Below are 27505 nucleotides of genomic sequence, written 5' to 3'. Positions count from 1 at the left end.
ACGCACAATTGTAATATTTATTAATACCCTTTCAATATTCCTTATTACAGTTATCTTTAGATTCGTTTTTCATTTCGGTAGTATCACAGAAATTAGCTTACAGTTTACTTTAGAAACAAATAGTATGCACTGATTTTAAATCTAGTTTATAATCTCTCCCTTTGCGAATGTTCGAATTAGCAAGATCGTGGAATTGATTCGCTATACACCAATATAGTTTTTTTTCTTCTATATTTTTCTTATGGGTTTCATTTTCTCATACGTACGTTTTATATCTAAGAGCTGTGAAACTTAAAGCATTAGTTTTCTTCCAGTAATTCCAGTGATTATTGTTTGAAATATTTATTCCGTTGAGGTTTATGCTGTAGTTAATGTTGTATGTTGTTAATTAATTGTGATATAACATTCATATATTTATGATTGTCAATAACACATACGGGTAGCAATTAGGCTAAATACAGTCAATGCAATTTGTTAGGGACGTGTTTTACCTTCTTCATTAATCAAGGATATGTTTCCTCATAATCCTTGTCACATCATGATTCTGAAGTACAACGAAGCCAAATGTCAACCTGCACAAATTTCGGGCACATTTTCCTTGGACTCAAGAATATTTTGATGCTTAGTGGTTTTTGTGCTGTTTATGAAGTTTTTATAATTTTGATTGGCAATTGATAATTCAACCTTTCATGTGGAGTACTGCTTTTTATTATATAGTATTTCATACACTTTAAAGATTCATGCGTTTGTTAAAACTTCCAGAAGTGTTTAATCCATGAAACGGTGGATCTTGCAGATGATCAACACATTTATACTGTTTATTATGGTCATTTATGCTGTTGATGAGTTGTATTCTACTTTAGTCTTTTGGCTGCTTCCCCTGTTGGAGTTTCATGTTTTCCGCCTCGGTGTCGTTACCAAAACAATGCTGGTGTCAGAGACTACATGCAATTTTCCGTCTATAGATTTTCTGTCAACCTGAGTAAATATATTACTCCAAAATCACTTAGTAAATGGAAAGTATTTTTTTTTCCTTTTAATATAAAAAAAACTCATGCAAATTTGCGTCTCACAATAATAGTAACAAATAAATGGCTCGTGTGATATGAATATAACCTTCACACCAAAATATATTTCGTGCCAAAAATCGATTGTATTCTCTCCACAGTTGCATTCATATTTAGGACAAGCATATGTTGACAATCATTTCGTATCGATTTCTAGCAATGAATGCAAGAGTGTGTCTTTTTTTTTCTTGTATGCAATTATCTCTTCTGCAATGAAAATGAATAAACGTTGACTAGACACCCATCGACATCGCTAATTTCTAATTAGATCTAGTTTTTTTCCAGTCTCTTCTAACTGAAAAGGAGGAAAAAATAACCACAGTGACAAGAAATCTAATTAACATTTGTTTGCAAATTAATCATTTTGGAAAATTATTTCTGTAAGTAAAATAACATTGCTGATAAACGCACCGTCGTCCGCCACACCCACGCCATAATCATCGTCGTTTTCCTCCTACTTTTTCTCATACATCTAATCAATATTATAATCATTATTTTGGTGGCTGTTGTAAAAAATGTAGATATTATTACTGTTAACATTGCTACTAACAATGATAGTTGCTTTGATGCATTACTAAAAAAAATTGGAATTGTAAAAAACATATCCTGGCACCATTTACTTTCATTTTATTTCTTTAACAGAAATCGTAAAATGAATAAAATTCTAAGTTTTAATATATTCATATCAGTTTATAATGAGTAGAGAAATACTTAGTACGATCAAATTCAAGAGGTAGATCGATTATAAAAAAAAAGCGTATAATATGGCCCACTTTTCCTACATTTTAGAGAGCTGGTACACGTGTCCGATAACATATCAAACTTAATTAGGAGATCAATGCAGAACTGGAAAAGTTGTGGCGTGTATTACCATCAAGAGAGACGTATTTCAAGCAGTGCTTATCGCCATTGCTGTTTGTGATTTATATGACACCCCTCACACAGATACTACGGAAAGTGACATCGGGGCACACCTTGAACAGTGGAATAAGCTTAAATAATCTGTCATATATCGATGACTTAAATATCTTTGAGGAGACTGAGCGTGAATTAATGGCCTAGTTTCACCAGTGAAGATATTCAGTAAGGATAACAGAATGAGATTTGGGACTAATATATCTGGTATGTTTATAATACAAAAAGGCAAAGTAATGTCATCTGATGATTTAGAACCATCGAACGGTGAGAAAATCAAGGATGTTGAGATTGATGGATATTTCGAAATATGACAAAATGAAGGCAAGTCAAATGAGAGATAACTTTAGGCGAGAATATCTCAGAAAGAACCAATTAGTTATGGGAAGTAGGCTCAATGGAAAAAATAAGACCAGGAAAATGAACACAAGGGCTGTTTCTTCAATTCGATATGGTGTAGGTGTTGTTAAGTGGACATAAACCGAGCTTGGGGAAACGGACAGAAAAACCAGAAAAGTGATGATAATTAACAAAGAACTGCACCCAAAATGCGATATTGACAGGTCGTATGTGCCTAGCAACAAGGGAGGAAAAGACCTCATAGGATGCAAGATTTGTGTTGTCAACGAGAAGATCCGTCAGAGGAGGAGGAGGAAGAAGAAGAGAGGGGATTATGGGGAAAGAATGTGGTACATAAAAAGGGATGCAATATGGATAGGAAGTGTCAAGACAGAATTACAAGGAGGAAAAGAACAAAGGAATATTGCCATAAGAACGGGTGATGTGAAAGAACAAGTGGGTAAAGTGGCTAACTGGAAAGCTCCCGGACCGGATGGGATTCATGGCTTTTGGCTGAAGAGATGCAACGTAGTGCATGAAAGTCTAGCAGCCCAATTGAATGAGTGTGTCCAGAAAGGTACAGTCCATGCATGCATGGTGACTGTTTGTATCATATGTACGGCGGTATTTGTGGGGAGTGGGAATGGAAAAATAAGGGTGAATATTTTTTTTAATGAGTGCTGTGTATCAAGTCTATAAAAGTGTGCATAAAGTATATAAAGTGTATTATCCGCGCCTGTCACACGGGAGACCGGGACTCAATTCTCTGCCGGGAAGTCTCATACTTTTTAAGACGCTGCTCCAGCATGGCTGCAGTAAAATAACCGAAACGCCTAAAGGAATAAAATAATAACATTTCTTTCACGCCTTCAGGTTTTATGGACAAATTTTCAGAAATAACGCAATAGGTCTACCATTAATTCCGTGAAATATTCACGTGTCCCGCTACGAAATATAAGAAAGAGGAAGATCTTGTTTTAAAAATGCGGTAGAGGAAATTAATTGAACCAATAGATAAAGTGAAATAAGTGGTCATGGTGGTGGTGATTAGAGAAACGGAATTTAAATGATCTCCCAATAAATATAGTAAATAGAAAGAAAGTGTAAAGAAAGCTTCTATAATTCAAACTAATTAAATTAATTAAATAAAGCTATTAACGCTAAAGTATTGCACTAAATTCTGCTGGAATTATCATATCCCGGTGCTCTTACTGATTAATTTTCAAGGGAATGACTTGAATAATTTGTTTTAAAAATGCTTACATCTTAACTAGAATTTATGTCTCTTGTTTAAAATGTTAAACTCTGGCGTAAGGATAAACAATGATTCTTCTAAGTAAAGGTTGTACTTAGTTTGACCTACATCGTAAGGTCAAACTTAATGACGACAGGCTTTCCTTATTCCTAAAGAAGGGCTGTTTAGGGCGTTATTCTGCCCCACACTCATTTCGGTAGAGTTTCTGAGTGTGGGTATGTCGTACCAAATTATTGTTATACTTTTTTTTTCCTTTCACATTGTTTTATTTTATATAATTTTATGCACATCGTTTCTTTTTGATAACATTTATTCTTTTACTCTTTGCCGGTAACGCTCTTCTACTCTTCAAAAATTTTAAAAGTTGTCCTATTATATCCCAACATGGTTTCGGAAATCCTCTTTTTAACCGTTTTAGTGTATGTAGTTGCTTTTGCAGTTTATAAAGAACAAGTGTTTTCTTCTTGTTTTCACTTATTTTAATCGAACAGCTTGCTTTGATTTTATACTAAAAAAAACAAGCCAGTTGTTTGCGCCTTATTTACAAAAGTGTAGTGCTTTTCTTCGGGTTTCAAATAATATAGGATGTGTTGTGCCCAGTACGATGTATTTCTCTTCATGTAGAATTTTTGTTATGTATAAGTTCACATCAGATTTATTCATTTCCAAATGGTCAATAGTCATATGCATTCGTTCTGTTATTGTTCTCGTATTTTGATTATTTCTGTTTCCGGTTATCTATATTTCTATAATATCTCCTTTTCTTCTATATGTACAATGCTGCTTCTCAATACATAGTGTCGAACGATATTCTCTTTGCTGGCGGTCGATGATTATCATCATCTTTCCCCGAGCATCGATCACGCATCCATACGAAAATATTCTATGAAAGGATTCACTTGCACAAACTTTAACATCTTTTTTTCTTTAGATGCTTAAACGATATCGTTCCTCACAACATATAAAGCTGGTATGTATTTTTTAGTATGAATGGCCCACCTATATTATTCTAGCAATTTTGTTGTCATTGTTTACAAACGAGCAGTTAGAGACAATGTGTTTAAGCGCTTTTTTAATCTTTATATATGTTTGCATTCGTTTTTGTATTGTTTCCTTCAGGTCCAAATATTTGTTTGCATTTTTCTTGCAATTTTTCTTGTTATTTCTGTGCTTTAATAAAAACAAAAAGTCTATTACATTAGATACTATTTCGTGTTTCTTATTTCTATATATATATTTTTCCTTTTTTTTTGTTTTTTTTTATGTTTTGAAACAATTCGTATTAGTTTTCCATTGTTTGTTATGAGATTTGTTTGTAGTCTACACTGAATTTCTTGTAATAAATTGTTTTCTAGTGGCTGTTAGATTTACAAAGCTATTACAAATATCAAGTGTAATACAATATATAGTAAACGAAACAAGATAAATAATATAAAGAACTATAAAGTTGGAAGCGAGGATGCAATCAAATGTTAAATATAAGGTGAAATGGTAGATACAAATAAAAGAAATGTGAAAAACCTAAAAAACTAAATAAAAATGGGTCAAAAGAATGCGAAGATATTATGAGTAAAGTAGCAATTTGGCCAATATCTGAAAGGACAAAAACTGAACAAGTTGGAAATAGATAAATATTGCAAAACTTTCTGTTATATACATGATGGAAAACTTTAGGATTTATATTCGTGGTAGAGAATTAAACGCTATCACCGAAAACAATCAAAACCAGGTTATAATGTGGTATACATTAAATATATGCAGAATATATGTAAGTCGGAAAGAAACAATTAACCACATCGAATATGAGTGCCCAATTTTAGTCGAGAAATAATATCTGTACCGCCATGACATATTTGATATCTAGTTACACTCACGGTGAAAACAAAGTTAAGAAATTTTTATAAAAAAACAAACAGATAGTATACACATGTATGTAAACAAAAACAACAAAATTTGTTTAGAAAATATGTTGTGGAAAAATATTTCTATCTGCAGCGAGAAATGCTGAAGTCGCTCCTGATTCGGTTGCACAACACATAAATAGAGAGAACTACGGCAATAGCAGTTGGAAAGAGAGAACTAATTGCACAGCAGATTCAGGAGATATAACAAAGTTGGAAGTAAAGAACAATATCTGTGTCTGAGAGATGGGAAGCTGAAAAGTGAAATGTAAAATCCTCTTCCGAATCACCAAGGCAAAAGCAACATAACAATGTACACCATCATTAAAAGTAATTAACTTGTTGATTGTACCGCGGGAATAGTATATTTTACAAGGAAATTGTTAGGCTTCGTAAAACTACAAGATGAATCATGGACATACTGACGGCCTGTGTCGACAAAAGGAAACAACGAGAAAGTCTCGATATCCCAATATTTGAAAAAAAAAAAATTAAGTACTTTCATCTCGCACCCTCACATACTCTCTCTATCTTCCCCCTCTCTCTCCGTATATGTATATATATATATATATATATATATATATATATATATACACACACATATATATATATATATATATATATACATACATATATATATGTACTCATATATATATATATATATATGTATATATATATATATAAATAAATATGTGTAAGTGCATATATATATATATATATATACACGCATATATATATATATATATATACACGCATATATATATATATATATATACACGCATATATATATATACACGCATATATATATATATATATACACGCATATATATATATATATATACACGCATATATATATATATATATATATATATATATATATATATACAGGAGAGAACATTGTTTATGCGGTAACAGACCAACCCTACGAGATATATTGATTGAATATCCACATCTATAAATAAATGGCGTGGCAAGCGTGGCATATTTCCCTTGAAACAAGTGATAACACTAAAGTGATCCCCACTAAATGCAACAAAATATAACTGTAGACATAAAGGACCTGGAAAAGGGCTTTGTATAGAACTGGTCACTCTGCTTCAAGTCCTTTTACTAAAATGCGTGTGATGATACAATGAACCTGCGCATCACTTGCAACCTGACACTATCGTAATACCACGGAGCTTTAATAGAGAGACGCAATAGCATTTAGCACGTAATGTGCGTGCCTTCACTTTCAGGACTAAAATGGAAGTGATGTATTATCAACATACCAAAACATAATTACTATAATTTTGAGCATAAGCAAGCTGAAAACCTAAGTAATTAAACCAACCACACTATAGAACTAATTAGGTTGTAGCTGTTTGGCAATTCTTCTATCATTTCATTTGTAGTCAGCACATCTGGGGTGACAGGCAATCATTTGTGCAGCATTATTGATAAATTTAATAGAAAGGTAGACTGGCTCGTTCAAATAAATGATAATGCTAGAATACCTAAATACTGTTATTGTAACCCCACGCGAGATTATAAACTCTTCGATGAGAATTGTTTGATTCTAATTTCAAGAAAAATAAAATCTCATAACGTGTTTCTCAAACGAACGATAATAATGATGTAATTAAAAAGTAACAATATTAACTGCAACAATTAGATTGAAACAGTAGAGCAGCGAACCTCAAGGTGTAATGTTTTAGCACCTGTAGAGTATAAATCGAGACGTGACAGAGCTGGCCAATATCTACATTACATAATATGTCGGCATTATAAAATCAAAACTGTTGACAAATGGTACAAGCTCTACCCTGAGGCTGTAACTGAGGGAGAAAATGTAGATTCTTTGGGACCTTCCAGTACATACAGATCGCACCATCAAATCTAGTAAGACAGATATTGTTGTGAAAGACAACAACAATAAAGTTTGTTTCAAGATTGACATCAGCATATACAGTGACCATAATAACTGAAAATTATTTTGCTGTAGACAATGTTATATTTGACTTTGTGTTTTTAGTTATTGTCGTGGTAATATATTGTTCGGTCTTCCCCGAGTCTTATTTAGAGTTGCTTGGTTTCGCAATGTTATTCTAATTGATGAAGGTTATAGCATGCAGGCAGTATTTCTACACCCTTACGGCTTATAAATATAGCTATGGGATAATACTGTTTAGATTCGTTTATGCATTTCATCTATTTCTTATTGATTTCAAATAGTTTTTCACAAAATCTTAATATACAATAAGTCAAAGACAATGCGCCACGCGGATTTAAATGAGCGGCAGCTTAAGTTTAATTCTATATTCAACTCTAACACTGATGGAAGCCCCTGTCATAGAGATGATACACAATGTGACACGCGTGTCATATTGCCGTAACCGATTGAGCAAAAATCAATATTAAGATCAATATATTGAATCAAATTTTACTCACAGACACAGTTCGTATCTCCACACATATTTTAGCTTCGTCAAAGATTCGGAAATAGAATTACAATCCGATCAATATTGACAATTTGAAATTAGAATTACACGAATTATTAGTGTTGCATAAATAATTACTTCACACACCGTGCTAATATTTACTCAATGCATATCATACAAATTATGTATAATTAACAAAATGATTATCAATCTCATTAATAAGACCGTAATAATACTGTAATCATTATCTCCATCGCCATTATTGTTTCCATCATCATTATCATTCATGCTTTCACCGCCACTGTCATTATATCATCTTCTTAATATACTCACCTCATATACATCCCCATCATCCTCTTAATGAGGAAATCATCACCATCATCATCATCGTCGTCGTCAAGACGACTGTTAGTACGAACGCCACGTATAATTCTGCGTTATTATAAATATTCATCACCATAATATAGATCGACCTCTTTCACTTATAATAATTAATCTCTCTGATTGTGTTGCACACCTCACAGGTTATGGAGTGCAGACTACTTCAATGCAACAAGTCACTGTTTAGGTCATAACTCTTCTTCATGATAACATTCAAACGTATGAAATTCATGTTTACCACCTCCTACTCCGTCCTCTAGTAATCTATGATTATTCGCTAAATAGGTTCGTTACATTTAGCCCCATAAAATATTGAACAACGCAGGATCTCCATCTCGGGAGCCATTCCATAGCAGCCTTCACATATGCCTCAACTTACGAGGAATCTACTTACGACATAAGGATTTTGTCCATTTATAGCGTGTTTATGTTGTGAAGCAAGACTGTGTTAACGTGTGATTGTGTGTAGACACCTCTCTTGCTCGCATATGTGCATACAACTTGAAATGTGCCTCCGCGCTTGTTTACGGCTTTGCTGTACCACCCTTCACACCCTTTCCCATTTCCTCTCACACATTATTCTGCAGTCCACTCCCTCGAAATTCAGAACATTAGCAATGAAAGTAATTTTATTCACTGTTGTTCCCTAGTTTTCTAACGACTGTTTCACTAATTACATTGCTTGCACCTCCCTCAGAGTCCTTTCCCCCTCTTTCTGTTTAATTTGCGAGTGCTTCTCGACAATGTGACATCCATTTTCTCACGTTTCTTCCAACTCGCACAGCATGATCTCATCAAGCCTTCTCCTTCATCACAATTTACATCCTCGTCTATTGTATTACACATTATAAGTGCACCAACTCTGGGACCTTGTCGTCTAATTACTTACATCAATACCTCCACACAACGTACCGTGTGCAATCTTCAGGATATTTAATAATGAACTGCACCATAGGTTGGCAGGGTAAGCTTTAGAATTTTCTATCTGCTGTTGCAAGACGCTTTCAATAAAGAAGTCATATACGGACATTTCCAATTGGTTACAATGATCACACTTATACTTTTCTATTGCTGTTCTAAGCGACGAGCCAACAGCTAAAATACCAGTTTATTTAGCAGACTGGATATCCCTGTCCCGAGTAAACAGAATAGAGACAGCTCTGGAACAAATCCCGTAATTAAATTACAATATACAACATAATAATTTGCGCACTAACCTCTCCAAAATAGTATTGTTGCATTCCCAGATACTATTGACTGACTATATATATTAGGCGTCCACTAAAGTGATATTATATTCATATACATCCTCCACTTCTCTCTTTCTCTCTTTCTCAATAGATTATTTCACTTCCACAACACATCTACTCATTGAACTCTTCTACGATATTTTATACAACTAAATTATGAGTACAATTTGCCACGGACACAATATTCGCTGCTGCTGACAATAATTTAAGATTCATAATATATTGGCATCTGACCCGATGCACTTAAACCATTCCCTAGAGACATGCATTCTCGTGCAAAATTAACGAACCGCCAGTGTAAATATGTCAATAATCAACACCATAAAAATTGCTTCCATATAATTGGGGTTATGTTTATGTGTATGTTATTTAATGTAGATCTACCGTTTCACCAACACACGTTAGGCCTCATATAAAAATACAAACGCTCACTCACGCATACAATACACATATAAACATACGATATACATGAATACATACACACTCACACACACAGATATACATATATAAATATATATATATATATATATACACACACATATATACCTTTATATGTGTGTGTGTGTGTGTGTGTGTGTGCAGGTATATATTTGTGAATATATGCCTATGAGTGTATGTTTGTGGAGCATGACTAATATAAACATATATCTTATCGATTCCTTGCATTATTATAACACATAATTGCCGAGTGCTTAATGGCAGTGGAAGCTATGTGTATTCACAGTACGCCATTAGTTATGGTGTAGGACTTATGTCATATGAGCGGTAGCACGCAAACACACAACCATGCGCTCGCGCACACACACACACACGTAAGTATATATATATATATATATATATATATATATATATATATATATATATATATATATATATATATATATATATATATGTGTGTGTGTGTGTGTGTGTGTGTAAGTATTTGCATTGGAGACGTGAGTGTATATCGAAGTATACGTGTGTATGTGTATATACGCGAACGTGAATGAAAAACAGAATTTGTCATTACATGTAAAACGTGCATTAAGGACAGCTCAAATGATTTGTTTGTGACATCTTTCAGGATGTGTAGTAGTTGTATGGCTTGTCATAGACGAACAAGACAGAGTTTAAGTTATTCTGTCGGCTATTGAAACATATATGTCGACAGTACAGAAATTCTAGATGGTTACTTTGACTGCAATAATGAATCTCAATAGCTATACACGGGAGATGTTCATAAAGACATGCTTTTTTTCGGTTTCATGTTTGTAACACATTACTTTCGAACGAAGTGATTTGATTTGTTTGTAGAGCTTAATTCCATATGCTTCACATTAATTGTAACAGTAATGTAGTACACCGACCAAATATAGCTGTAGTACTTACACCAAACATTGCGTGAATATATTTGGATTTCTTTGTGATGGTCACTGTGTTGTGTTCAGTATCCGAGATTTATTCAACAAATTTTACAGTTGTTTAGATAATTTGCAGGGCATTTAGATAATTTGCAGTGGTTTATGATGCGCATCGCCAAGATGACCATCATAAATCATGATGAAATAGATCACTTGGCATTGCTGTGCTATTCCTGTGAATTGCCGTTGTGAGTTTCATAAAGGAAAGACACTTGGAACATTGTTGATATTAATTGCTCTTCTCAAAGAAGACAATATACTGGCTTGAATAACAGCATTGCTAAATCTGATCACGAGAAGATGAGGTGCTGAAAAAGATTACTAAAATAACACCGTTCCTCATGCTTTTCTCTACGTATGAGATGAGGAATAATGGTGATGTTAGAATTATCCAGTTCAGCGTCGATGGATAATGATAATCATGAAATACAGTTGAGCGTTAGTTTAATTGCCTAACAAACTTACAATTTCCCAAAGCCATCAAACCTTCGCTACACATTAAATTTAACGATCCAACTTTCTCAAAAACATTAATTAAGGAGACTCATAAATGTACATAAAATATATGCGTATATATATATATACGCGCGCGCGTGCATGTATATCGTTTATGGATCTTGTTTGCAAGATTCTTTGTGTGAGTTCGTGTGTTGAAGCATATTCTGTTCTGTCTTATAATTTAACAAATTCTCCAGTAAAATTTCCACGTAATTCTTTTTTGAAAAGGTTGCACGACTCAACGGAATGTTTAGAAAAATAAAAATGAAATAAATGGACATTTTACCGGTGAGTGTGTTAAATAATGAGACACAAATATATCCCCACAAACACAACAGTATATATATATATATATATATATATATATATATATATATATATACATATATATATATATATAGTTATGACATATTCTGTTAAAAACGTAGTACAGTACAGTATGAAGTTCATCCACCTCCCATTTTCACCCTGTACCATCCAGTAGTAGTAGTAGTATTATACGTACTTCACGGTTTGCATTTCTAGTGTGTTAATACAGAAGTGAAAACGTTAGAGTCAACAAGAAGGTGTCTGGCTGAAAACTTATTTACAATCACTAAAATTGCGTCTACGCATCGTAGTTCTCCAGGCCTGCAGGTATTTGGTTATCTAACGTTTTCCCTGCATCATGAGACAAGATCAACATCTGGTTAAAAAGAAGTTATCTAAGAAGATGCAGTGAGGCACTGATATACAGCGTCAAGGAACAATCTATGAGAACTAATTACAGCAGATTCCAAATACATATCGAAAAAGATAAGTACCTTTGTAGGAAGTGTGGCAGCAAAAACAAAACAATCTCACATATTGTGAGTGATTGAAGTAGGGTGGTCGAAAAGCACTTCAAAAGGTAGTGCGATAACGTGGTTAAGTTTGGTCACTGGGGATTATATGCAAAGTACGGTCTGGGCAAGGCATGGACATGGTACAAACATGAACCAGAAGGTGTCACCAACAGCACTGAATTTAAGAGAATGTGGTAATTCTCGATCCAATATGGCGCGCTAATCGATGCCCGGAGACCAGATGTTGGAATAGATTTTAAAAAAAAGGGAAACCAAGATAATAGATATTTTCATACCTGGGGATCACGCGTAAATGGCAAAGTGCTTGAAAAGATGGTAAAATACAGAATCCTAATAGACGAAATTGCAAGAACGTGGGCAATGATGTATGTACCTGTTATACCGGTTACGAATAGTGACGAAGGCGAAAAGATAGACATATACAACCCTGTTAAGTACGAAATAGGCCGGCTATAGGAAATGAAGAACATGAAGATAGTAGCGAGTATTGTTGGGTCCTTGGGAATAGTATCAGTAGACATCAAGAGGAATATAAAGGAATTTGGAATAGAGTGCCCAGTAGAACAGTTACAAAAGATTTGCTTCCTTGGCACCGCCCAAATAAACAGGTAAGTACTAGCTGAAAAGAACGAATAGCATGGTACCGTAGGATGCAGATAGTAAATCCGCTATGCATGTTAGACTCCAGGGGCTCCAACAAAACTTGTCATAAAGAGATAATAATAATAAATAATAATAATAATAATAATAATAATAATAATAATAATAATAACAAGGTCTTGGGCTGTTTATCTTGATATGAGGTCACCATGTCGCGGACATATGGTTGTGACTCATGTGCCTGGTGTACACTTATCAGACGGGTAGTCATGATGGGCATACTGGACTTTGTATATTTTACCCCAGTATCACTTTAATGGCGTGAGCTGCTCTCTCACTCAATAATAATAAGAATAGTGTTCAGGCAGTTATGTAACTTTAACATGCTGGATGTCCTACTATCTATATGATTTTCTTTAGAATCGATGTCTTACGGATATGGTTTTCTGCACGTTCTGTTTTACCAATGAAATGAGATTCTAAGACCTCTTTCGTTAACTGATGTCTGAATATGCATTTAGCGTATACCTCTGTTGACAAATGGATTAAGTTCGTCATCAACATGGCAGAACAACCCGACTAAAAGTTTTCTCATTGGATTTCACTCGTACTATCTCTGAAACATTCTACTTCGATTCAATAAATTCGATCTAATTCAATTTTACCCAGCTCTGTCCTCATTTAAACATTTCTATGGATGTGTTTGGAGTAATGGTTGTTGCATATTCACAAGGTTTTTTCATATGCAAAAACATTGTTCTATAACTGGAACGCTTGATTATTAAGCGAATAAGTCGGTCTTTAATTGCTTCTAAATATGTTTATTGATTCACTATGGCTGCTTGCGTATTCGTTATATGTTTGTATCGATCTATTTATTTCAAGTGCAATTAGTAATTATATCTCTCACACTTCACATTCAAAACATTACATCGTACATATTCAATTTGCGATCGAATGCAATTAAGGACGCTCCTTAACCCAACTAATTTGTGCTTCCACTAACCTTTTTAATGTATTGCATAAAGAATTTGAGATACAGAAATGTAAATGTATTTAAAAGTGATCTAAAATATTTACATTCCATTTATAATTTAATTAAGTTTTTACATTAGAATGAATTTTCACTTGTATCGTGTTATCTTCATTCTGTGTTTATCTTATCAGTTCTATTGTATTTGAAAATTCGCATATGTTTGTGTAACACGAATCATTCTGAATCTCCAACCGAATTCAAACAAAAGAACGTCCGCGTTGATATATTTCATAATAGGCTACTGAAGATTTTCTCGCTACGAGTGCTGCGTTCATAATGCAATATATGTCGAGACTAGCTAAATCCCCACAGTCTTCTACTGATATTAACCCTCTTCTACCTTCCTTTGTAAATATAATCTTGCTATTCCTGCTCAAGCATGGAGTCCTTAATTCATATCGAATTTCTTCCTAGTTCTTCTGTCTAGATTTGCTAATTCAGATTTTGTCCAATCTACAATAATGGCTGCGTATGTAAGAATACATATAATTAGTGTTGTTATTGTTACTTTTATTGTGCTCAGGATTCTTAAATAAAATTGCAAAAAACGGAAATATCTAAAAAAAAAAAACAGCAAATAAAAAAAGAACGATCTTGTAACCCGTCTCTCTTAGTTTTGTGCATCACAGATTATTCGACTCTTGGATGAGTAATCCAAATTCAATGCACTTCCTATTGTTGCAGACCTCAGAGGGGTATACTGTGAGGTTGTGATGAACAGATTGGCTGCAGCTAGACATGTCGTTTTCCGCTTGAATGTGCATCGGAAACGTGTTAGTTTTCCAAGTACTTTTCACAAGCTCCAATATGTATTCCCGTGCATGTCGTTAATTTCCTCACCTTTCGCCTTGCATGTTATATGATATTAAATACCACAAAACAATAGCGTTCAATACAAGAGAATCAATGAAGGAGAGGTATTATCCAAACGAAATTAATCTTTCCTTTTATAAACAAGTGTATTTCACTTGGATTAATTTAAATATTTCGTTTCATTTTTGTATTCTCTTATTGGTTTAAACATGTAATTCCGTGTATCTGACTTAAGGATTCCATTTAAACATTCCCGAGAAGTATTTGCATCACAATAATTAAAACATTGTAAAGGCGACGAACGTCAATTAGCACCTGTGAAGTTGAAAGTGCTACTGAAATCATTAATAAATTTCAATGAAGGAAATCCTAATAAGATAAATTCAAGCAAGATACAGGGGTGTACAATTTATCCTGTATACACTTGCATTCATTCTTACGGCAACGTGATGTAAATAGCTTAACAAAAGCTAGCATCCTTAACATTGAAGTTGTTTAGTATAATATAAGATCAAATGAAATGAACTACTCTCAACTTTCAGAGACACTGAACTTATCTTTTATATAGTACTGTGTCTCTGTACTAGGATATTATCCCGGAGCTCGTCTTCATGTTGTATAGTTAAAACATTGTTTAAATCGATGCTTATATAATATAGTGGATACTATCTTGTCTGCTATTTCCTTGTTTCTGTTTTTTGAATATCAAAATTACACCTAAAACTATCTCTGTTGCACACCAGTCTGCGAGACTTGTTGAAGCCAAATTAAATCGATTTTTAAAATCCTTTTATCTCTTCAGAGCAGGTGAATTAATTCTATTTAGCATTCTATTCTGTTAGTTGCAAAAGCAGCGGAAACAGCAATAGTCTTAACAACAACAACAAAGTAAGAAGATATAGTGGTGTTGGTAACAGCACAAGAACACAATCACTTTGATCTGATCTCAAATGTAACCTCGTAATATCTCCACCTAAAATACATAGAACCACCAACTGCCTTATACCTGACCACACATTCTTAACTTTCACAGTCGATTCTATATATGCATTAGCAACAATATCATCCTCATAGTCACTGTATTTGTCCTTTTCACGACCATTATTACTATTAAGAATTACATTATTATTATTATCATCATCATCATCATCATCCTCATTCAGTAGTCTTATTTTTATAGCGTGCTTTCACTTCACTACCGAGCGCAGCTCTGTGTGCCATAGGTATGTGCTGTGATTTGCTGTGATGCTCTTATGGTTACTGTATTGGAAGTGTTTTGCGTAGGATGTGTGCAGTGCCCAGTAGTGCAATTTTCTGTATGTTATATATATTTGTAAGTCCTTGTGTTTTTGTTACGTATTTGTCTCAATATATTTTTATTATACCTAAGGCACCTACTATGATAGGAATTGTTTCTGTTTTTTGATTCCACATTCGAGTTACCTCTATTTCCAGGTTTTTGTATTTTGAAAGTTTCTCCATTTCTTTTAGGGAAACCTTGTCATCTGCTGGTATTGATACACCAATTAGAAAGCATTTTTTCTTCATCATCTCCGATAGCTATATCTTGCCTATTGGCCTTCATTTCTCTATCTGTGTGTATTGGCATATCCCAGAGTATGGTTGCTTTCTCGTTTTCTGTGACCTTTTCTGGCGTGTACCTATACCATCTTTTTTCTGTTGTTGTTCCATAGCGTTGGCATAGCTTCCAGTGTATGTAAGTCCCAGCTCTGTCGTGTCTGTGAATATATTCCTTCTTAGCCAGGATCGGGCAGCCAGAGATAATATGGTTTATTGTTTCTTGTCCATCGCCATATAATCTGCCTTTACTTGCTATGTTTCTTTTCATTATATGTTTTTGGTATTATTATTATTATTATTATTATTATTATCATTATTATTATTTTTGATGATGATAACAACAATAATAATAAAAAAATGGTAATATTAATTATAAAACGATTCAAAACTGATCGCTATTCTCGGATTGCTCTCCTCCACATGAGGGCAGTACGACAGTTCTATAATTCTATCATATTATATGTGATAGATGTCACATCCCTAGTATTTGCAAGCTAGGCAGTCTGATCTACACAAATATGCATACGCTCATGTTGTTTATTGCACTCACTGAAGAGATGGTTAATACTTTCGACTTCATTCCCACAGATTCTAGATTTGCTCTCCGAACTTTCTCGACCTTATATTTGTACTAGTTATTTGTTCTCGAGGTACTATAGGTAGCGATACGGTAGGTCTCTGTCCCTCAGCGTTTAGTAAAATACTTTAACTTTCTAAATTCTCTTCCTTCGACATGCACTTTACATTTCTATAACTCTCTGGTCGTCACTAAACATACTAATCACTCAACATGCTATGTTTAATACACACGCATATGTATATATCCTTCTGCCAACGATACAAATGCTTCTTAAATTGACATTTGATGAAAATCGGTAGTCAAATTATGCAAGGTTTACACAAGAAATACATTACACGTTTTAAATTTATGTTCTTCGCGATCTGCGTTAAGATTCCCTTATTAATGGCTAACTTTTTTTTGTTTCCAGACCTTACACCAGTAGTATAATCGGTTCATATCTACTTTTGTTTTTATCTATTATACATTTACAATATAATTTTCTAGTTCTGTACTAGTATCGGAACAAATAAAGCAGCAATTCTATGCACGTCCTGACAGCCTGTACCATTGATTACAGCATAAAAGAGGAATAGATTTTCGTTGTCATAAATTTGCTCGTTGTAAAAACAATAAATAATCATCAAATGAGATGTAAGATGCATTGTATATTTTAAGTTATCTCTGTATGCAAACATTTCTTTATTATAGAATATATGTAATTAAATATGTAAAAAAACAGAAATAGATTAGATTAGCTTATTATGGATATGTGCAGCTAATATTCTTGCTTTTTATTCAGAGAAATTCATTTAAGATACATTAGGTATTGAGGGGCTGTAATACGAAAGATGACTAGCTTCCAGTTAATTATCCACCATTAAAACAATGACACTCGATGGGATTTATATTGTACAATGCGGTAATATTCAAGTATTAGGAACTATTATGTAATTCTCAAGTATTAGGAAACATTATGTAATATTCAAGTATTAGGAAACATTATGTAATATTCAAGTATTAGGAAACATTATGTAATATTCAAGTATTAGGAAACATTATGTAATATTCAAGTATTGGGAAATATTAATTCTGCTTACTTCAAGGCAGTATCACACTTTAATTATTAGAAACAAAATATATCCGTCTACGATTATTTCAAGGAGAAAATTTGAAAAGCAATGATGGAAAAATAATCAAAATATAAGAATCTCCTAATCTGCAAATGTATACAGGTATATTCCAAGATGCATATGTACGAATGTAAAATATTGCACATTCCACCTCTTCGAATGAGGAATAGCATATTTATGTTATAATTATAATGGATGAAAACTTTCCTAATCAATGTGGATCACTGTCATTTCCATTTCCCATGTGTTACCAAGTCATATTACATATGTTTATGGTTTCATTATTGACTAAAACTACATAAATATCACAGATAGTTGCAGCTGAGTTTACGTTACTAAAACATTTCTCGTCAGCTAAGATTTTTGTGTAAACGATACTCATGAAAATTCGTGCTGTGAATTTTCGTCAGTTATTAGTAAGTTGTTGTGTTAAACACAAGAATTTACTCAATTTCTGATAGATGCACACACACGCGCACACGCACACACACACACACACACACACACACACACACACACACACACATACTCTGGCATATATGTTTTTCTGTTTCTCATTAATTTGTTGTAAAGATACGTGAGTGCACTTAACGAGGACAGTTCTTTTGGAGAACGACTTGTCAATCAACAAATTTCAAACATTTTCCGTTAAATAATGAGTAGTGAAGAAAAGAAGGGAGAGAAATAAGGATAGGGAAAGAAACATCGTAAGACAGAATCGAAGAATCTACACACCGTCACACAACGAAGATAAAGATACACACTCATAATGAAAATATATATACACACATAAACATGGTTATAAGAACGCATATATAATGTATTACAATTTTTATATACGACTGAAAATAAAAGTACTCTCCTGCATAACAATTATGCACTTCTAGATGCCTACATACACATATATAACAAAAAACCTACACTTACACACACACACACACACATATAAATGTTCTTTCTTAAAATGTTACACTGAGTCGAGACATGATTAAAGACAACGCCTGATGCACGGCAATCATTTGCAAAACAATATAACATGACAGAAGGAAGGCAGAGAATCATTCTTATCACGTATGACTAAGATGAATAGAATAAGAAATGGAATACTTGCGTTGTTAAAGTGTGTAACCTTGTACAAATACTCGAGGAATCTTCAAAGAATGACTTTTTTGAAGAGTATTATAACGGAGACATCCTGAAATGGCAATACAAATGAAAAGAATCAATAACCGGGGGAGGGCACGTGGTATTTAAGAAGCTAGGTAAAACGAATGCATGCAGGATGGATTCTCAGTAATAAATTGCGTTTCATGTACAACTTATTCCTCAGTAATATATACCTTCAAATAGTTAAAGTCATATTAAAGGTAGAGTTATATTAAATATTAGTATATACGTTAAAGGAATAAATGATTCCATTTGAACTATTGAATTATAGTAGAACATCAAACATTATATATTAATAAGCTTATCCTATGAAGATGCTTTTAATTGCAGATTGATTATATTGCATATAACAAGGTAATATAGAGAATGTTTAAAAGGTAAACGGATGCGTTCGTTTGTTAATAAGTGGGCGTCCTATGGATATTTTGGAATAGCTTAAATAAATATACAACCCAAGTGGACGAAACGGAATAAACGAGATAACAGCTTGCATACATGTTGTTAATTAGTATCAGAATTAATAGGAAAAATAAGTGGTACGTTATGTTCAAAGATGGAGTATAATTCCCGTAACCTTTGAGATTAAGTACAATAAACCATACAATGTTACACTCAATCGAGTGTAACATTGTATGGTTTATTGTACATCAATGGAAAACAAGTTTTGTGTGATGCTTGATAATTATAATGCTAAATAATAATCAGATAGTTATATAATTATGCTTCTAATTATTTATGGAACAGTATTAAGTGTAAAATCCTTATCAGCGCGCATTTACAATTCTTATAAATGTTTGCTGATATGCGCAATTTATAAGAAAAAAAAATTGAACATATCCGGATTAAACTCGAACTTCCGATAGGCTTCTCTCGGTAATATATACTCACTTTTACTTCGAAATGTCAACATATGTTGGTGCCTGAAGAATATTTTTATTAAGCTCACAGAAAGCTAAATAACTAAATATGACATTTTTCTATTATAACTTCCTTTCGCGATGTCAAGAATGTTGTTAAAAACACGTCTATTTGTGCAGAAACTAGCCATCATTTGCATCAAAGTCTGTTTAAAAAAAAGATCTTACGTCAATGAATAAACGTAAAATACAAGACAAAGATATCGTTGTATTCGCCGTCCTTTTAATAGTCCTCCAGTTCCTGAACGTTATGAATTTAGGTTCTTGTATCAAGTTCTTGAAGGAAACGAAAACCATTCAAGGAGAGATAACAACAAACGTTTACACAGAAGCATATACAAACAAGCGAACACATACATAGGTACATATCTATACAGCGATTTACACACAAACAAATCCTCTGTCCATATAAACCATGCAGAGTGCCGAAAGAGAAATGCTCATTTATTCAAATATGCAGCACTGAACGACAGTTGAAGGGAAGTAACATGACTTGCAATAAATAAAACCAAGCCACGGCATTGAACTCTCTATATTTCTATATCGATAATGATTAAGGTGACGAGTTACTCGATAAAAATAACTACAATGGTTGGCATAGGTCTAATTTTATAGTTCTCTATTAAGCATTTTCTGGTATTTAGTCCATTCTGTTACACCCTATCCGCCTATAATCTATTTTATTAATTGTTCGTAGTGTTATAATGGATTTCAATGAAGTATTCACAGGACATGTGTGAAATAAGCATAAACAAATGCGATATGTTTCATTCAGTAATAACATATAAAATAATAGTATTGCAATATTATATTTTACTCAGAATTCTGCTGTTAGGTAGCTTGAAAAGATTACCTTTGACAATTTAAAGAAGAACCACATCATTGGATGTTTGTTTGTCAATTTATGATGGTAGTGAAAGAATATTTGCAATTGCATTATAAGAAAATGTTACCGAGATTTATTGTGCGTTAGTGATTGCTTAACATAATATCCGACGTATATGTTGATATGCAAATCAAGCTGTATGGTATCACAATTGAACATCTTAGCATAATAAACGCTTAATGTAACAAACATATTGTATTCCGCGATGCAATGCTGAAATAACTTTATATACCTTAATGTTATTGCTAATAATATTAATTATAGGAGAGTAGTTTTAAAATTATATATACCAATTTGTGTATGTGAGCGCTTCTTTGCACTTAAGTCGTTTATTTAGAATCTAAGCTATCTGAAATTGAAAGTATAAGTTTCTCATTTCTGAATTACTGAAGCTGCATCCAAAAGAAATCTTCCCAAACATCTCTAAATTTATTCGTTCAACGGTACGCCATGGCCTCGTCGATGGATGAAAGGAACATTAAAAGAGCTTTAAGCAGAATAACGGAATGTAATGCCAATGGAGGCATATTGATCTTGCAAAAAATGACAAACCATCCAAAGAATAGTGCAAGGAAGCAAGATATTAATTAATTTGGAATGAGCGTCCACACGAGATATGATTTAAAATGTAAGTAATTTCTTCTTAGATAGAACATACGGTATAGGCGTTGATAGTTAATATCCGTGTATCAAGGATAAATATAAATATTAGCATATTAAGATCATTCTAAAAAATATAGTTATTGAGTTGGGAAATTTTTATTACCCATCATTTTCTGAGGTGAAATTTGAATTTTATTATTATTATTACTACCCTGCTTAAAAACAGAGGATTCAATGGCTAATGAAGAACAGTAGCAGCCATCATGCCATAAAATACAAGTGAAATATTATGCCGTATAATCCGAATCATAGTTCAAATATGCGTTGAACGGTGCAAGGATTCCTTTAAATGGTTATGAAATACTTAAGCATCTAACTATTTACAATATATATATAATAAAATATTTGTTTTAAAACAGCGTGAAAATGAGCTACTGTTGTTTCAAAGCTTCAATGCTTTCACAGCCAGAATAGACACGAGACATCTCCAGAACAAACAGGCATAACACTTTATATCTCTATCAGATTGCAAATGCATTAAAATAGCATTTATACTAGTACTTTTCACGTTCGAACCCATGTTGTTTGACACTAAGAAAAATGTTAGTGGCTATTGTGAAATGAATCCCGGAAATATATTTAGAAAAGAAAAACATATTTGCTTTAAATTTTGTAGCATATTTATGAATTGATTCAAAAATACATTTTTCGATTCAGTAAGCAAAGAAATCTAAGATTTAATATATGATAATATTTCATAGGTTGAATTACTCCATAATAGATGATACATTGCTTACTATTAATGAACTCAGAACCTGTCTTCCCTGCTTCGTCGAAACTTAATAGATTCCCAAAAGCGCGCAGTGGTTTTGGAGTTACGTTTGAACTTTCGAAAGTTTTTCGTCTCCTTCCGTCACTATTTGAGAAATTTCAGCTTACGAAAATAATTTCGTACGTAATGGGTTTTCCATTTCCCGAAAAAAAAAAAGTCATTTTTTTCATCACCACAAGATAAAATTTCCTACCTTTCAATAACAAGAAAAACTGCCGTTGAATGGTAAAGAACACTATAACATGTAGCAGAGCGCATATATTTGCTCATTCACATTATAGTGTTTGCAGACTGGTTTTGTAATAGATTTTACCATCGAAAGCCATCATCGAACGAACCACAGCCATTCTTTTAATATCATGGGAATAAGAAATATATGTATGTGTGTGTATGTGTGTGCATGTATATATGTGTTTCTGCACATCTTTTTACTTTATACTATACATTATGTCTTATAAATATATATATATATTTATTTCATTGCGTTTGCGCGCATATGCTTGTATAATGTGCAAATATATAGCTAAGTTTATTTAGGCTGATGGCCGGAAGACATAAAAGCGGGAGTTGCGATGCATTTTATATTCCTACAACCACCTTATGCAATGCTACATTCATATGCACGCACACTTAAAGACTTCGGCATATGAATGCAATGTATGCAATGATGTTTGTATTTCTTATGTATTGAGGGAATGCAGATATACGAAGGTTTACCGCTGTATAAAAATGCGTATATATGCAATCACTGATGTTTATCATTGTGTTTCACCTATTTGTATTCACTATATTGAATATAGTAAACACATCTGGACACTGTTGGAAGATATGACCATTACATGGAATACGGGTTCCTATATCAAACTTATGGAATGCACCTCGACGAATATTGTTATATCTATATGTTATATCTATATGTTATATCTATATTGTTATATCTATATGGATTTTGCATCAGTGCAGGGAGCAGATAAGGGTGCGTGGCTGCTGATATTTCGGCTAATTTCTTACAAACAGGTGCTGTTGCAATTTCTTGTACATGCAAAGTTCTTAGAACAAAACAAGTGTTTTCTGATAAGTATCGGTAACGCTACATTTCAACATATCGATTTAACGGTCAATAATGTTCCAAACATCCTGGAAATTGCCTGAAGATACTTAGGTATCGATGTGATCTCAATGAAGTGCACCATTAACGGCTACAAGAAAAGTTTTTTACGATTATTTAAATCAAAAACAAAAAGAATTTTCGTGTTAACACAATCAACGCATGTAATATCTCTCGATACGTAATTATTAATATGGTATATATATATATATATATATATATATATATACGTACTTATATGTAAACACACATATATATGGATCTATATCAATACGTATATGAATGTGTGTGTATCAATACCTCTTTTGATTTGAAATATATCATTAAATGACTTATTTACACATTTCTTGACGCTTCCGAGTTGCTTCTAATTAAATTTAACTTCTGTGAGAGATTAGAACGTCTTCTTGAACGAAGAGAAACTTTTGTACAATTAGTTTGCGGGTGTGTCATGTTGATAGAATATTTGGAGTTTGTGTGGTGCAGGATTTTCTATCCAAGGAGACTAATCCAATACAATGCAGCCTATAATTTATAGCTCTTTTTCGTTTTGAAGAGTAACATTATATATGTATGTACACACTCGTAGACACAGGCGCGTATAATATTGCAATGTAATTTCAAAAGGATCACAAGAAAGCAGGTGGTGTGTGAAAGGCTAAGAATTTATAAAATTTACTGTCTCGCAATTGTCAGATATATTATCCAGGTGATATATACATAAATATTTTGTCTTTCTAAGTGTGTTGAGAAATGAATATCACGTAAAATTTATATTGTGTTTTACGCACCGTATTTTCTGCATCAACTCGCGCCAATTGGATTCTTGCCGACATCGAGATCTGTATGATGTCCACTAAAATAGCGTAGTTTATCTTTTGTATGGTATCAACGATTTAAAGTTGTATAATAGCACCGTAAACACAATTCTCAGAACACACTGTATTGAGTTGTAGCAATGTGTGTGCGTTTGTGTGTTATGTGTTTCTAAGTCGCTGCTTGTATAGGAACAGATTCGTGATAGTTGATGGTGATAGGAAATAGCAAGACATTATCTGTTTCGCATCTATTTCATTATAAAATTTCTTTTATTACCAAAACAAAACATCAAAAAGCATATCTTATCCGTAAGTAGAAAAAAAAAGATGGCCCTATTAGATTTTACTTTTTTATTTATGTTTAAATATCTCATAGATGGTACTATGTTTATTTTCATTATCGTAATTGTGAGATTACGCAGCATATGTAGTCTATTATACACACACACACACACATTCGTGCATTGTTTGTACGTGCGTGAATGTGTGTGTTTGTGTATTGTTTATATATATGTATATATGTGTGTGTGTGTGTGTGAGAAAGACAGAGAAAGAGAGGGAGGTGGGGAGAGAAACGGACTGGCAGACTGATATATGTGTACAATGTTAATTAAATTCGTTACATGTTTAGAAAAAAGAACAAAATTCTCCATGTCCCCAATTGAAAACATTCCACCGGAGTATATTTGTAACAGGATAGCGTCTGAATTTCTCTTCAAGCATGCTTTCTAAATTTTGAATTTAGTTCCAAGTATGTTGGCTAGATTTTAATATTCTAGATGCCCTCCTGTTGTTGTTTCGACACCTACTGAAATCAGGGACATTGCAGACTTTAGAAAGTAAAGCAAGAGTAGCGAAGAATAACAATTTGGAAACGTTCAGCAGACGGTCCTGAGTACTTAGGAAAAAGCTTTTAGAATGACGCTCATAAAAGAAACGACTGTCTTCAAGTTAACATTGCTGAAAGCATTATAGCTTTATGAAATTGATATGGCTGTATACGTTTAGTATTATTCAGAGCATAATATTTTCCTATATAATTCATAAGTAAATACTTGCATTTATGTGTGTACGTGCATGCTTGTGTATTTGCGTCTGCCTTTCAGTACATATCTATGGAAGTAGAACAGAGAACGACCCTATCCTGTGATCTTTAAATCATTCTCAGTTAGTTATCCGCGCCTGATAATTGATTTGCCGTTAATCTGTGAGTTTGTATGGAATAACTACTTGAAACTGAAGGAGGTTTGCTATGATCGATTAAATTTGTGAAAACGATGCCCCCATCAGAACTACACTTCAAAACATAATCAGATTTTGACATGCTAGATATATAATGGATATGTATAGTAACAAACTATTTAATTAATATATATATATATATATATTATTCATTCATGTTGTTGGATAGTCTCCAAGTTTCGTTTTGATCACATCAATCACATTTCAATATTTTTTAATAATAAATATGCTGAGAAATTTCGTACAGTAGAGTTGATGAATCTTCGATTATTTTATTTGCACTTACATATACTACAACTGAGACATTGTGACAGTGGAATACAGGTGAGCTGTAAAAACACTATAGTTTTCGGACATAAACCGTTCTAAACGTTAAATGCAAAGGATAGTATTTTTGTCACCAATGATTTTGCCTTGGTATACGGTTTATTCTACATTTTTTCATTATCTTGATTAAGTTAAAAGCATGTTTACTGAACGTCTGTTTTGTTAATTGAATTAGAAAACAGGATATATGCTATTTTTAAAACAATTCAATAATGCATTAGTATAATGAAATTATTGAACTCACTATAGGATGCACCAGCATAGATTTTGCAAACTTCATTCTAAAACCATACTGCCTTATAGGGACTGGGTTGGTATTTTTATCTCGACAACTAATAATGTTTCATTTTAAAGTGAATTTGTGTATAATTCTAGTTGTAACTATGAGAATGTAGCTGTTTATAAATATTCTGTGGGTGCCTAAATACAATACAAATAGCATTGGATTTAAAATGTAATTAAATAGAATGCGGTACATACACATACACATGCACGCACGCGCACACACACAAACTGAAAAGAATTATCATCTCTGTAAATTCCAAATTCATTAACGCCTAATTTATCTCTGGTATTCTAAATACAAATAATCTCATATCTCTATTACTGAAATTCATACCTTAGATCTTGCTGTTGAAATGATTAGCACACAACAGGGTTACCGTAATATGTGTGTGTGTGCGTGTGTGTGTGTCTGTGTGTCTGTGTGTGTGTGTGTTTGTGTGTGCATCCCGCTGGACAATCTGCATTGGTTGGGTTACTTCCCTGTGACCTAGCACATCGACAAAAGAGATTGACAAAAGAAGTGCCAGGCTTTAAAAATAAATCCTGAGGTCGATTCATTCAAATAACCCCACTATGGCTACAATCTTACGGCTGAAACGGGTATACGATCAAAAATAAATGTGTGTGTACTTGTTTGTGCGCTTATTTGTCTGTGTGTATACGCGTGCGCATGTAATTATGTGTGCGTACGCAAAACAATTGGCGGAGTCCTAAATGAAAATTACAATGTTCATGACATTTAGATATCGTTTATAAACGTGGGGATAAACTAGCGTATACGCTTGTAGTGAGGGATAAACGTATATGTTTGCATAATTTAAGATTATACGTATATATGTGTGTGTGTAAGTGTCTAAATGATTGTGTGTACTTGTATATCATGAACTAACTGTTACTTTCTCAAATGCAGCACAGAATTTTGTCAGTGAACAGGTTGCGGTCACAAAGCGATGAACGTATTTTGACAAGTCTAATTTAAATGTTGAAGTAAATCTAACGGTTTTTGTGTATTATTTTAAATAGCCTCGATTTATACAATTCTATACATAATAATAATGTATTACATATGCTTAATGATAATAGTAGTTTATACATAGTATATAGTATAACATATACATACATATAGAATAGTATATATACATATATATATACATAGATATAGATACACAGATATATATATATATAGATATATATAGATAATATACACATATATATATATATATACTCATATATATATAATATATATATATATATACACATATATATATAGATATATACAATATATATAGATAAATATATATATATATACACATAGATATATATATAC

General features: G+C 33.0%; 1 protein-coding gene across 6 annotated transcripts in view; it reads right to left on the bottom strand.

The window, feature by feature from the left end:
* LOC106881655 (uncharacterized) overlaps positions 1-27505 on the bottom strand; it is a 261665-nt gene that overhangs the window by 17884 nt on the left and 216276 nt on the right. For 4 of the 6 annotated variants that reach the window (XM_089361266.1, XM_089361265.1, XM_089361270.1 and 1 more), the window contains one exon: positions 19105-19188. The exons of the other annotated variants lie outside the window; for them this stretch is intronic. The gene's annotated coding sequence lies outside the window, so the exon portion shown is untranslated. The remainder of the gene's footprint in view (positions 1-19104; positions 19189-27505) is intronic. 6 annotated transcript variants of the gene reach the window in all.

Source organism: Octopus bimaculoides, chromosome 12 (genome assembly GCF_046866305.1).
Source record: "Octopus bimaculoides isolate indiv1 chromosome 12, ASM4686630v1, whole genome shotgun sequence".
Classification (NCBI taxonomy): domain Eukaryota; kingdom Metazoa; phylum Mollusca; class Cephalopoda; order Octopoda; family Octopodidae; genus Octopus; species Octopus bimaculoides.
The sequence above is the reverse complement of the archived record's forward strand: the minus strand, read 5'-3'. Positions and strand labels throughout refer to the sequence as shown.